The sequence below is a fragment of the Cornus florida genome, unplaced genomic scaffold, assembly GCF_030987335.1.
Source record: "Cornus florida cultivar Cherokee Brave unplaced genomic scaffold, ASM3098733v1 CherokeeBrave_3.0.0_Hap2_Chr03, whole genome shotgun sequence".
Classification (NCBI taxonomy): domain Eukaryota; kingdom Viridiplantae; phylum Streptophyta; class Magnoliopsida; order Cornales; family Cornaceae; genus Cornus; species Cornus florida.
In genome coordinates this window covers 75796246-75811258 of record NW_026775573.1, presented here as the reverse complement: position 1 = coordinate 75811258, position 15013 = coordinate 75796246, and the positions used below count along the sequence as shown (strand labels likewise).

The 15013-nt window shown below is 38.1% G+C and overlaps 1 non-coding gene across 1 annotated transcript; it reads left to right on the top strand.

Annotated features, from left to right (window-relative positions):
* Positions 1–916: 916 nt before the first annotated feature.
* LOC132302030 (small nucleolar RNA R71) lies at positions 917–1020 on the top strand. Its single transcript, XR_009480716.1, has one exon. It is a non-coding gene; the product is annotated as a small nucleolar RNA R71 (small nucleolar RNA).
* Positions 1021–15013: the final 13993 nt, after the last annotated feature.

The window sequence follows — 15013 nt, the reverse complement described above, 5'->3', positions numbered from 1 at the left end:
GAAAACCGAGTCCCGAGCAGAAAGATATTCCCCGAACAAGTTCGGCGGCAATTAAGGTCAAAAACCCTAAAATTGGGGTAAACGACTAGAAGACAATTATAAGAGTACGCGACTCAACGAAAAGTGAAAATGAACCCCGTACAAGGATCCAGGCTTAAAATGAGGCATTTTTCAATAACCTTCATTAATTGCCAAATGGTCCCAAAAAAAAAGGGTTAACTGCAAAACTGGCCTAGAAAAAAAAATATCTTCTAAAAATATTTTCTTAAAAACCCCTGAAATAAAATATCTTCAAAAGATATTTACAAAAAATACCCCAAGAAAAGAAAATGTTTTTGAAGAAACTATGCATCCATGCCCCTATGGACTAGGGGAGCAACCAGAGTATTTTTCTACAAAAGTAAAAATACGTATTTCAGGGAAACCACTTAGAATGAAGGTACGTGAAGTCAAAAATCATCTCTGAGCACAAAAGTGAGGTTACGCCAACAAAGTGATGAACGGAAAAAATACGAAAGGTGAATAGTGTCGAAAAATGAAAAATGTGAAAATGACTCGGTCCTTAAAGAAAGTTGTCAATCCAAAGGAAAGAGTCTCAGAAACCATTTTTGAGCACTCAAGATGATACTAAGTGACGAGAAACCAAACACAAAAAAGAAAATACAATGAAAAAAATTTATCTATAAAATTTGAAAAAAAAAGGAAAGGAAGGAAAATGACCGAGTCATTATAGGAATTTCTACCATTTCTAGAGCACAATGATCGATGCATTGAGTTTTCCCTCATGCTTTCATATAATCTCCACACATCATCCTCATGTTTATCCAAATAAGATCCTCCCATTGAAGCATCGACCATGCCTTTATGGGTATTCGATAAACTTTATTAGAAATGCTGGACAATTTGCCACTTAGGAATGTCATGATGAGGACATTTCCTAAGTAAGTCATTTAATCGTTCCCATGCCTCATGTAATATCTCCCCATCTCCTTGTGAAAACTCCCAAATAGAAGTTCGCATGGCATTGGTTTTAGAAACGGGATAATACTTCCTCAAAAACTTTTGTTGCATTTCTACCTAAGAAGTTATGTAAAGAGGTCTCAATTAATTAAACCAATACTTTGCTTTGTCTTTTAGGGTAATTGGGAAGAGTTTAAGCCTTAATACCTCTTCCGGCATGTCCGTGTATTGCACGGTGGAACAAACTTCAAAAAACTCATCCAAATGCTTGTATGGTTCCTCATTGGCAATCCCCAAATAGTTTGGAAGCATTTGTATGGTTTATGGCTTAATTTCATAATTATGTGCTCTAAATGGAGGAAGACGAATGCATATGGGTGCATTATATTCATTAGGTACATAGTGATCTTTTAAAGCAATGGGAGGATTTGCAATTAGTGGCTCTACATGAGCTCTATTATTAACTTGGACAATGGGTGGTAGAGGTAGCACAAATAATGGCCTTGGCATTCCAAGTGAAACTTGGCCTTGTGATCGGTTGGTCAATTAACATCAACCTTCGCAATAGCACGAACCATTGTAAAATAGGGCTATTGGTCGGGTAAGTCGAACCACTGGGACTGCGCTAATCTATGGCAACCTAAGTGTCTAGAGTCATTTTAGAGTGATAAGGGGTGTTCATAGAGGGTTTGTTTTATGGTCACTAAACTAGGAATTCAAAGTGCATAAAATAATAGTGTGCTAGGAAGTAAAGAGAGATAGAACAATAGAGAAGAGACTAGGGAATTGACTTCACCACAAGCCATATAAACATGCCTAATTGCAATTAACTTGGGGAACAAAGTATACATGCAACCATGATATGTAGAAATGCAAGACAACTACAATATCTTCAAGAAGTTCACACATTCAAGAATTAAGTATAATCCATCCAAGGTTGGCATAAGTCATCTATCTAAACTAGGGTATAGAATGAAGTATCCTTCCTAAGCTATGAACTATCAAAGTCCTCAATTTGTGTGGTAAGTGCACATGAAGTCTAGAACTAAGCCATAATCCATCAAAGGTTTCCCTAAGCCATGGAATATCAAATTTCTTAAACAACATGCCATTAAAACTATTGTATAATCTCATCTTCATTCTCACTATAAAGATGTAAGTAGCATAATCATGAAGAAACAATTTCTAAGACAAGATAAGAGTCTCTACAAGATTAAATATGGAATGAAACACAAATACATCAAAGTGTATCTCTAGATTAGACAACTTGTTACATAAATGCAAAGTTCCCCAAATATAAACACAATTAATACATATTTACTTGACAAAGGTAATCGCAACTCCCTAGGAAGAGGTTTAGTTACCCATGGTAGCTCTAGATGAAGGAGGAAGCAAGGCCTCCAACTCCATTTTCGTGCTCCCTTGTGTTGGCTTGAAGAACTCCTCTCTCTTGCTCTCTTCTCTCTCCTCTAATCTTGTAGAAATGTAGGATTATGAAATGTGTGGCTCTTATCCCTCTTATCTACCACCAAACTAGGCTCTCTCTCTCCTCCAAAAACATCACCAACCACCTCATTAATAGGGAAATCCAAAGTTGGAAATTTTAGAGCACAAGTGGGCTGTCTCGTGGAGCAAACTGTCCAAATTTCGAGTGCTCGAAATAGGGCCTCGAGCACTCGAATTTAGTGTAAAAAGCTCCATGTTTCACTTGCTCCGCCTAGACCTACTTTGATGAAATGGCCATAACTTTGCGCTCCGAACTCCGAATGATGAACCGTTTAAAGATTTCGAGACCGGATTCAGTGTTTTAAAAACTTCATTTTTTGATGAAGACCCAAATCTCAAGTCTGGTTGGTCGAAAATGGGGAGAAAGGCAGTACTTTAGTGCTGCCAGGCAGTTCTGCGCACCTCTGGTAACAAGGCCATAACTCTCTGCTCCGAGCTCCGAATGATGAACCGTTTGAAGATTTAGAAAGCTAATTCAGAGCTCTAAATCTTTCATGTTATGATGGAAGTCCCGTTCTCGATCTTTCTGGGTCAAAATGGCGAGCAAAGTCCTTACTCCACTGCTGATCTCGTGAAGCAATCTGCCCTAATTTCGAGCACTCGAAATAAGGCCTCGAGCACTCCAAAATTGGCCAGAATGCCTTATGCTTGGTTTGCTCCGCCCGGACCTACTTTGGTAAAATGGCCATAACTTTGAGTTCTGAACTCCAAATGATGAACCGTTTGAAGATTTGGAAAGCTAATTCAGAGCTCTAAAAACTTCATGTTTTGGTAGAGATCCAATTCTCAAGGATGGTTGGTCGAAAATGAAGATCAAGGCAGAATTTCATTGCTGCCAGGCAGTTCTGCGTACCTCTGGTAACAAGGCCATAACTCTCTGCTCCGAGCTCCGAATGATGAACTGCTTAAAGATTTGGGAAGCTGATTCAGAGCTCTAAATATGCCATTTTATAATGGAAGTCCAGTTCTTGAGTTTGCAAGGTCAAAATGGCGAGCAAAGTCCTGACTCCACTGCTGCTAGAAATTCAGAAATGTGCCTTTTGGTGGCCAAAACTCCACAAACCCTTGATTTTGCTCCTTTTTTGGCAAATGGACCTGAAAATATATACATACACACAAATGAAGATAATCTACTTAAATAATCAAACGATAGACTTAAGTAATGCAACTTAGGGCGCTTGAATATACAATATTTGGCGCTTATCACACCCCCAAACTTACATTTTGCTAGTCCCTTAGCAAAACTACAATGAAAAACTTAATGAAAAGACAACCATGGGCATGCTACTACAAAAATATCATCCATGGTAAAATGAGATAGATACATATTTCAAATACAACTTGAAACAGACAAAAACTGGAGATGGGGTCATTGGGAAAACTACCTTGCATATATGAAGCATTGATACAAAAATTGGCTAAATACATTTCCACATACATGCATCAACATCAAAGTCTATATAAATAACTCAATTATCATCTCTTGAATGGAAATCAACTCTAGCTTCAGTGAAAGTGAATTGGATTCTCAACATGCGGCTTTTACTTTCTTTTCCAATTCCAAAGCACAAGTTTTCAAATCATTGAATTCCCCTTTAAATGAGGTCCCTAAGGCATGATTTTATTTACAGGACAACTTTTATTGCTTGTTGACAATTTATTGTAACTCATAAGCGAAACATAGAATGGTTGTGCAATGCTGAAGTCCCTTAAGCTTTCTAACCAACCCTTGTAGCAAGCGTTAGGCCAACAACTCCCAAACCAGATGGCTTTAGGGTGTTAAGTGTAGAGACACTCCTAGGGCTTAATAGCTCAAGTTGGAAAGGCTACGAACTCCAACGAACCATGTTTATTACAATTTTTTTGAATGACCGTGCAATGTTTAAGTCCTTTAAGCTTTCTAACCAACCCTTGTAGCAAGCGTTAGGCCAACAACTCCCAAACCAGACGGCTTTAGGGTGCTAAGTGTAGAGACACTCCTAGGGCTTAATAGCTCGAGTTGGAAAGGCTACGAACGTCAACTGGTCATTTCTTTCTTTCTTTCTCAATTTTTTTTTTTTTTTTTTTTTTTTTCAACTTAAATCATGCCAAAGATATTCATCTATCAGGTTCATCAAATCAGATTAACTAGGCCAAGGTCAAGGTTGATCAAGTTGCATGCCTCATAGTTAAGTTTCCAATGTGCATCTGTGTATTGTGAAGCTTATAAGAGTGTAAATCCAGCAAGAATCTAATTGAGACATTTATACGGACTAATTTGAATCTACATGATCATTTTAACTCAAATTTTTCTTTATTTTCAAAAATGTCAATTGCTTCTATACACAAGGTATTAAACATATGCTTCATCTCCGACAAGTGTCAAGTTATACTATCATTGCTTAGCAAAAATTATGAAACCAAAAATGCATAAATGCACCCCCAAACTTGAATGTCACATTGTCCTCAATGTGAGAAGACAAGTAAATCAAAATAAGAGCAAAAAGGGGGGAAAGGAACAATAATACCAAGTGGAGTGACAAAGGCGAAGATGTTCAGCTATGTGAGTACGCAATTGCGTCCCCCAAACTTGGACATGAAGACTTATCAAAATACAACGAATATACACAGGTAAAAGCATAGGTCTCTTAAGAAAAATCAAAACAGAAATGAAAACACTAAGATGAATGTTATTGCAAGGTAAAAATCCATACAAAATACAAATTGGCACACATGAGTCATAAGTTTAAAATGGAAAACAAAATAATGCCAAAAGCCGTGCATTTAGAGGGATGAAGTTGGCTTAGGCAATTCGTCAAACACGTGGTGTGCAAGACAAAAAGGAAGAGGGCCAAAGGTTGATATGGTTGGTGCATGGTGAGGGGCATGCATGCATGGGGCTTGGGAGTTGGTTTGGTTGATGTGGTGGTATGCAAAGATGCCGAGAGGGGATTATTTGCTGTGAGGATTGGGTTGGCATGGTTTATGGGTGGATGCCGAGAGTGAGTGGTGTGCAGGTTGGTGGAGTTGAAATACATGCATGGTTTATGGAGATGAGGTTGTGGGGTTGGTGTTTTGGGTTACAGAGAGATATGCCGAGAGTGGTTGGTTTGGGGAATGGAGGTTAGTTGCTTGGGGGTGGTGTGTGCATGGTGTTGAGGGGGTGGTTGTGCTGTGGAGAGAGAGAAATGAGATGAGGAAGGTTGGTTTGGTGTTTGAAGCCGAGGGAGGGAAGGGAATGGAGAGAAGCCGAGAGGAAGGAGATGCATGAGGTTGGGAGGTTGGTTGCGAGGGCTCGGAATGTGAGGATGGTGTATTGTGCTGCACACTTCGAGCACTCGAAATGGGACTTCGAGTGCTCGAAGTCTTGGCAGTGAGTGAGGGAAAGGTTGAAGGGGTGTAGATTGGTGATGGTGGGTTGTGGAATGAGAGAGAGTTGATGAGGGATGGTGGTGGCTTGCATGGTGTGCATGCATGGAGGTGTGCATGGGTGTGGGTGGTGTGCTTGAGGGCATGCATGGTGAGAGGTTGGTGGGTTGGAGTTGAGGTGGCCTAGAGTGAGAAGCCGAGAGTGGTAAGAGAGAGAGAGAGAAGGTTGAGGATGATGCCGAGAGGGTGGATGGTGTTGGAGAGGGTTGGTGCATGGAGTGGTTGATGAGATGGTTGTGAGGTGGTTACTGCGAGCATGGAGGTCTTGGGTTTGCTGAGTGGTGAGAGAGAGAGGTGGAGTGATGAGTTTAAAAGAGAGTGAGAGGCTAACTTCGAGTGCTCGAAAATGAGCCTGCGAGCACTCGAAATGAAGGCAGTGTCTCGGGTGTTTGGTCAATTAACATCAACCTTCGCAATAGCACGAATCATTGTAAAATAGGGCTATTGGTCGGGTAAGTCGAACCACTGGGACTGCGCTAATCTATGGCAACCTAAGTGTCTAGAGTCATTTTAGAGTGATAAGGGGTGTTCATAGAGGGTTTGTTTTATGGTCACTAAACTAGGAATTCAAAGTGCATAAAATAATAGTGTGCTAGGAAGTAAAAAGAGATAGAACAATAGAGAAGAGACTAGGGAATTGACTTCACCACAAGCCATATAAACATGCCTAATTGCAATTAACTTGGGGAACAAAGTATACATGCAACCATGATATGTAGAAATGCAAGACAACTACAATATCTTCAAGAAGTTTACACATTCAAGAATTAAGTATAATCCATCCAAGGTTGGCATAAGTCATCTATCTAAACTAGGGTATAGAATGAAGTATCCTTCCTAAGCTATGAACTATCAAAGTCCTCAATTTGTGTGGTAAGTGCACATGAAGTCTAGAACTAAGCCATAATCCATCAAAGGTTTCCCTAAGCCATGGAATATCAAATTTCTTAAACAACATGCCATTAAAACTATTGTATAATCTCATCTTCATTCTCACTATAAAGATGTAAGTAGCATAATCATGAAGAAACAATTTCTAAGACAAGATAAGAGTCTCTACAAGATTAAATATGGAATGAAACACAAATACATCAAAGTGTATCTCTAGATTAGACAACTTGTTACATAAATGCAAAGTTCCCCAAATATAAACACAATTAATACATATTTACTTGACAAAGGTAACATCAACTCCCTAGGAAGAGGTTTAGTTACCCATGGTAGCTCTAGATGAAGGAGGAAGCAAGGCCTCCAACTTCATTTTCGTGCTCCCTTGTGTTGGCTTGAAGAACTCCTCTCTCTTGCTCTCTTCTCTCTCCTCTAATCTTGTAAAAATGTAGGATTATGAAATGTGTGGCTCTTATCCCTCTTATCTACCACCAAACTAGGCTCTCTCTCTCCTCCAAAAACATCCCCAACCACCTCATTAATAGGGAAATCCAAAGTTGGAAATTTCAGAGCACAAGTGGGCTGTCTCGTGAAGCAAACTGTCTAAATTTCGAGTGCTCAAAATAGGGCCTCGAGCACTCGAATTTAGTGTAAAAAGCTCCATGTTTCACTTGCTCCGCCCAGACCTACTTTGATGAAATGGCCATAACTTTGTGCTCCAAACTCCGAATGATGAACCGTTTAAAGATTTGGAGACCTGATTCAGAGCTTTAAAAACTTCATGTTTTGATAAAGACCCAAATCTCAAGGCTGGTTGGTCGAAAATGGGGAGAAAGGCAGTACTTTAGTGCTGCCAGGCAGTTCTGCGCACCTCTGGTAACAAGGCCATAACTCTCTGCTCCGAGCTCCAAATGATGAACCGTTTGAAGATTTAGAAAGCTAATTCAGAGCTCTAAATCTTTCATGTTTTGATGGAAGTCCAGTTCTCGAGCTTTCTAGGTCAAAATGGCGAGCAAAGTCCTGACTCCACTGTTGATCTCGTGAAGCAATCTGCCCTAATTTCGAGCACTCGAAATAAGGCCTCGAGCACTCCAAAATTGGCCAGAATGCCTTATGCTTGGTTTGCTCTGCCCGGACCTACTTTGGTAAAATGGCCATAACTTTGAGTTCTGAACTGCAAATGATGAACCGTTTGAAGATTTGGAAAGCTAATTCAGAGCTCTAAAAACTTCATGTTTTTGTAGAGATCCAATTCTCAAGGATGATTGGTCGAAAATGAAGATCAAGGCAGAATTTCATTGCTGCCAGGCAGTTCTGCGCACCTCTGGTAACAAGGCCATAACTCTCTGCTCCCAGCTCCGAATGATGAACCGCTTGAAGATTTGGAAAGCTGATTCAGAGCTCTAAATATGCTATTTTATAATGGAAGTCCAGTTCTTGAGTTTACAAGGTCAAAATGGCGAGCAAAGTCCTGACTCCACTGCTGCCAGAAATTCAGAATTGTGCCTTTTGATGGCCAAAACTCCACAAAGCCTTGATTTTGCTCCTTTTTTGGCAAATGGACCTGAAAATATATACATACACACAAATGAAGATAATCTACTTAAATAATCAAACGGTGGACTTAACTAATGCAATTTAGGGCGCTTGAATATACAATATTCGGCGCTTATCACCTTGTGGTTGAGGAGCAAGAGGTCTAGGCATATCTAGAGGAATATGCATATTATCATGTTGTTGCACATTATTTGGATGATGGATGCCTTGGTGATCAACATGGCATAGGTCATCTATGTGCTCATCTATTGATGGAATGGGATGATCAAGAATGGGAAGATTAACACTAGGACTAGCTATACCCCTTGGATTACGCACAATGGAATCGATATTAGGATTTTAAGGGACAAGAGGGCGGTTTAGTGATCTCTTACCAAGCATGCACAAAGCAAGTCAACACAATTAACAAGCACAACAAAGACCAAATACACTTCTCCTCCACAATACAAATCAATTAACAGTACTCATCCACATACATTGTTTCCATAATCCTATGTTTTTTAACATGCAAGAAATTAAGTTGCCTTAATACGGGCCGATAATCAACAATAAAATAAAATTGACTTCATATGGGTCGATGATTAATTAAGCAAGAGGAGTTTAGAAACGCTCACAAAGGTCCTTAAGCAACTTCAAGAACTTTTAAGCCCTTTTTGCTTTGCTTTTGCAATTTAAATTTTTTTATGCTTTTTATGCTTTGCTTGTTTGCTTTTTAAGCTTTGCTTTGAGGCTCCTTTGCTTTGCTTTCCTTTGCCCCAAGTACTTAATCAAAAAGTGACAAAGTGAGAAACAAAATAAAATAAAATAAAAACAAGGATCAAAAGAGTACTAATTCCTATTCAATTCCTAATACGCGTTGCCAATCCCCGGTAACGATGCCAAAATTTGACACGAGGTCGGTTGCATATGCCAAAATATGTGAGAGTGGTTCAAGTAAAGCCTTTTTGGTCAAATTTAAATTTATAAAACCAATACTACTACTGCTACTACTTACGGAGCAAGGGTGAGTAGGGATCGTCCCAAGGGATTTGCAAAGTACTATGGAATCGAATTTGGGTTAGTAGGTTGAATGATCAAAGAGAGGTTTGATTGGTCGAATTAAGCTAATGATTCAATTAAAAACATGCAAATTAAAAACAATCTAGAGATTAAGGTGTAGAGCATAAGAGAGAAGTCTTGGGGCATAGAGTTCACCACTAATTTTTTTTTTTCCTAAATGAAGGAATGTATTAAATATAAACAAAAAGTATATGGAAACAATGACGGCATACCCCCAACAAAAACAAAGAAAACACCACTCACTTTACAAAGGCAAAATTAAAAGCAATCTAAACCCAAACATAAACTAGATAATGTCTTAAAGGCATACCCCCATGACATTAATAACTTCAAACAAAATACCCTTAGCAATATTTAAAGGTTCTGTAGAAGTATCCTTATGTATCCTGTTATTTCTTTTCATCCATATGAATTAAAGAGTAGCAATAAAAATAATCCTTGCCATCTTGTTCCTCCCTTTACCTTTGAATTTCTAAATAAACATGTCAGCTGGCTCTTGAACTGAAATATATCGCTGCAATTGCCATCCACAACAATCTGATAGACTACTCCACACCTTCCATATGAACTCACAATTGCAAAAAAACATGATCTAATGTTTCCTTATAACTTAAACACAGGCAGTATCTAGATGCTAGTGAATACCCTTTGCTCTTCATATAAGACTGAGTTAAAACGGCATGATGCATCACTAGAACAAAATGTATTGACTATCGATGTAATGACCCGGATTTTCACGGATATTTTTTTTCCGTTGTATTTCCTTTCTGAGTTCAGTTCCTCTTCGCTTAGTGTCGTCTCGAGTGCTCTGGAATGATTTCTGAGACTCTTTTTTGGGGATTGACAACTTTCTTTGAGGACCGAGTTGTTTCCACATTTTTCATTTTTTGACACTATTCACTTTTCGTATTTTTCCCTATTTCGTCCTTTTCCCTATTTTGTCTTTTCCACGTTTGACACTTTGTTGGCGTAACCACACTTCTTGTGTTCAGAGTTGGTTTTTGACTTCATGTATCTCCATCTTGAGTGCTTTCCACGAAATACGTATCTTTACTTTTGCAAGAAAGTACTCTGGTTGCTCCCGGTGTCCATAGGGTCATAGATGCAAAATTCTTTGAAATTATTTTCTTTTCTTAGGGTGTTTTTTATAAATATCTTTTGAAGATATTTTATTTCAGGGGTTTTTAAGAAAATATTTTTTAGAAGATATTTTCATTCTGGGCCATTAGTGCAGTTTTCACTTTTTGGAGGGGCCATTGTGCAATTAATGAAAGTTATTGCTAAATGCCTTATTTTGAGCCTGGATCCTCGTACGGGATTCATTTTCACTTTTTGTCAAGTCGTGTACTCTTAGAAATTCCTTCTGGTCATTGTTTTCCAGTTTCAGGGTTTCTAGCCCCAATTAGCGTCAAACTTGTTTGGGGCATAAATTTCTGCTCGGGACTCGATTTTTGACGCTGTTTCTTCCATTGTTCATATTTTCTTATTTTGAATCTTTTTTGTTCATAGAGTTTTGTCATTTGAGCACGTATGCTCAAATTTCACTTTTTCAGACCTGGCGGGGTCCGTTCGGGGCACTTTTTGAGATTTCTATAAAATGGGGGTGAGATATTTTATTTTTTCATCTTCCCCACTCTCTTGCACGACCTGAAGCTTCCATGGCAGCCCAAGGGAGGCTGCCACCTTCTCTCTCCTCTTTTGAGCTTCATTCCTTCATCAGAACATAGAAGGGACTTTGCGTTTAGTGTTCGTGTTGACTACGCGCTTCTTTCACCCTTATTAGAACCCATTTTTGAGCATTCTTTGTGTTTGGGTTTGAAGTCAAGTTGTGATTTTGATGGGGCTTCCTTGGGGGTTATGTGCACGGTGTAGTCCCCGACAAAACCTAGAAGTTTCGTCGGATTCGGAACGGTTTCCAATTGGTGGCTTTTGAGATTTTCATCTCAAATTGAGGTAGGGGATGTTCTAGGCTTTTGTGTGTGTTGTATTGAGTGTTTAGTATGATTATACAACTTAATTGCATGCCTTGTATCAATTCTAGAAAATTAGTATTAATTATTTATTTGTATGAAATTTAATTCACAAGGATGTGTATAACTTAGAATGGAATTGTGGCATGCTAGAAAATCATGTTTTAATATATTTGTTAACATATATTAAATTGGAATTAATTGAATAAGAATTGCACTTTTTATTTAATATTTATCTTTGGTGAAAGATTAAATCCCATGGCCATACTTTTCATGAAATGAACTTGTAGTATGCTTTTAAATTAAGTCTTAGCATGTTTGTTAACATACTTTAATTTGAGAGTATTTGGACAAGTATGAAAATCTAGAGATTTTAAATTAAATGATTAATTAAAATCTATTTAATGGTTCCCTTGGCCCAATTAAGTTTTTTTACTTGATAATCATGATGACTAGGACTTGTGTACTAGTATATGTTAAATTGGGACCATTTGAAGTTGCTTTGAAATTTAGAAGTTTAATTATCATGATATAATTAAATTCTACCTTGTTGTGCCATTGGCCTAATTGAGATTTTAGTGAATGTATGTATATACTATGCTATATTGTATAATATACATTGATTACAGGCCATTTGATTGAGATTTGAAAGCTAGGGAATTTAATTAGTTTATTTGATTAAATTCCGTTTCTATTGCTTTAATGATTAAATCCTGAAATTGGCATTGATAGTATGTTTGAAGCATGATTTTAGACTTGTAATAGATTTATAAATTATGTTTTTAACATTGGATTATATTGTTATAGCGTGTAGCGAATCGCACACTGAAGATTCAGCATGTGATGTTATTATAACGCGTAGCGAATCGCGCTCTGAAGATTCAACATTGTCATCCTATAGTTATTGTGGATTTAGAGCATGTATTGTGTGGTTACAACCTACTTGTGCATGAAGGTAGTTTCGTGTACTGTTTAATACGTATATAAGTTGTTAACTTATTTATTTTGGAGTTGCTTGAGACATTGTTAAGCTGTGATGGCTAGGGTTTGGCTCTAGTACGGGGACAAGAGTCCTCTAAGTCAAAAGTTCGCGCGTTGGGTAGGCTGCTTGGGGGTTAGTAGCTCTAAATTTGTCTTGTCTCGGCGGAAATCTGGGCTGTGATGTCCAAGTCTTCCACTATTTGATTTCGCATTCAATTCCAAGTTGACAACCAATATTTAATTGTGACTTGTGGTTTTGGTAATTGGCGATTTGATGTTGTTAAGTACATCCATACTAAATTGATATATTTAGTTGATTTCACACTTTTAGATTGCTAGTTGGCAACCTAGAGAATCTATGTCTTGATGTGTGGTATTAGATATTATAATTATGCTAAATTGTTATATTTAGTTGATGCTATATTTTAGACTTCAAGTTGATAACCTTGAGAACCACTATGTTGTTGCTTTGTGTAAGCATGCTCCTATGTTGTTGCTTTGTGTAAGCATGACCCTATGTTGTTAAAATTGCATGAATGAGGTGATTGATATTAGAAATGATCTTAGGTAGCTAGGATGCTCCCTGAGTCTCACCTTGACATAGACGTTAGGTGGAATGAACCACAATAATTAAATCATGCAACTTGTAAAACTTTAGGTTGATGCATGCTCATTTCCTACGAGTAGCTTTATGTTACTCACCCCTACGATACTGGGGCATATTTTAGGTACAGGATACAAGATTGGAGATTGTAATTGCTTGGGTGATTTGCTAAGTTGAGCTTCTTTAGAAGCATTCTTGTTCACATACAAGTATTAGCATGTTCATGATTTGTCTATGAAATTTAATTTTTCTAACTTGCAGGTTTGACATGTCAAATGTTGTAAATGTATTGTAATAAGGCCATAGACCATTGTAGCACATCTATTTTTTCATATTACATACACTTGCATGCTCACTTTGGCAAACAATACCTTCCTTGATGAAACAAAAACTTTAAGTAGCATTTTTAGGGAGTTTTACCCTATTCTATTCCAAGGGCATTTCGGATATTTCATAATGCATTTTTTTCTTTTTTCCTCACAAGTCACGTAGAAAACTCAATTTTGAGGGGGGGTTTCTTCTTTGTGTTTTTCCAGAAAACATCATCTTGGCCCTCAAAAATCAATATTTTTCCGAAAAATCCTTGCTGCTAGGTTTTGCAAATTTTTAGTACAAATGTAGTTGGTACTATTCATCGACTTTTTTTTGAAAATCGTTACGACCAATCCGAAACTTCCGGAGGTCTTGTGGGTGCATTTTAAGATTGCATTTTCAATTTAGGCAATTTATAAACCTCCCGAAGCACTATTTCCAAAACTTGGGCAGTAGCTCGGATTAGTTTTTTTCCTCTTGACCTGATTTTCTTGGGGGCATTTTGGGTATTTTACAATGCATTTTTTTTGTTTCCGTCTGCGATCGGGGTAGGAAACTTGATTTTAGGGGGGTTCTTCTTTGATTTTTTCCAAAAAAGTCCGTTTAGATGCCCGTTTTTACTCTCAGTTGCAGCAATGATGGGTTGTCCTCGTCGGGCCACCACGACATCATTTTTGTTTTTGACCTTTCTCCCCCGTCTCCAAATTGAGTAAACTTTTTTTTTGAACTTGATTAATTTTTTATTGTCTTCCAAGCGGTGTGCTCGATAGCACTTGATCCACTTTTTGCAAAATGACCATTTTGCCCCTAGGTTCTTTTTGTCCGTTTTCGAAATGACCCTTCTGTATTTGTTTCCTTTGGGTTGACCATTTTGCGGTGTGCTCGATAGCACTTGATCCACTTTTTGCAAAATGACCATTTTGCCCCTAGGTTCTTTTTGTCTGTTTTTGAAACGACCCTTCTGTATTTGTTTCCTTTGGGTTCTGTGGCCTCATTGAGGGTCACATTGGTGTCTTAGAGACGCATTGTATCTCTAGAGACCATTGTTTCACCTTTCACTTTCGCATTTCGGATCCATTATCGGGTCATCTTTTGGTCATCAATGACGCACCAGGTTTACAAAACTTGGGCCGTTACAATCGAGGTCTACCTCCACTCTAACAGATCCCACTCTAGCTAACCTCTTGATTTTTGGTTCTGCAAACCTCCCAAGCAGCCTTAAAACTGAAAGTATTCTTCCAAGTCAATACATCCACTCCACCGTGTATCTTCTGATTATGGAACACCTGCAGCACCTCCTAAGAAGCATTCATCAAGACCTCATCGTTCCATTGATTGTTGATAATAAAATCACTTAAGTAACACAATTTGTTCCTACTACTATAACTCAATAATCTGTGATTAAATAACTCCCTCAAAAGTAGACCATCACACCAAGGGTCTAAAACACCTTGATATTAAGTCCAGACCCAATTCTATATCTGCAATTGTGTTTAATTCTATCCTTTACTACAATAATGCTCTTCCATATGGATGAACAAGTAATCTTTGGAACAATATTCCAAAAAGAAGCCTGCTTTAAATAATGCTTTTCAAACCAAGCCACCCAGATTCTATCCTTAGACTGTAAAAAATCCCAAGCCAAAGTGCATTTTGAAGCTGAATCAATGTCTACTATTCTTCTTATTCTTAACCCACCTTCTTCTTTAGGAGCAACTAACTTCTTCCATCTCAGACCATGCATCCTCTTTCTGTCTTCTGCATGCCC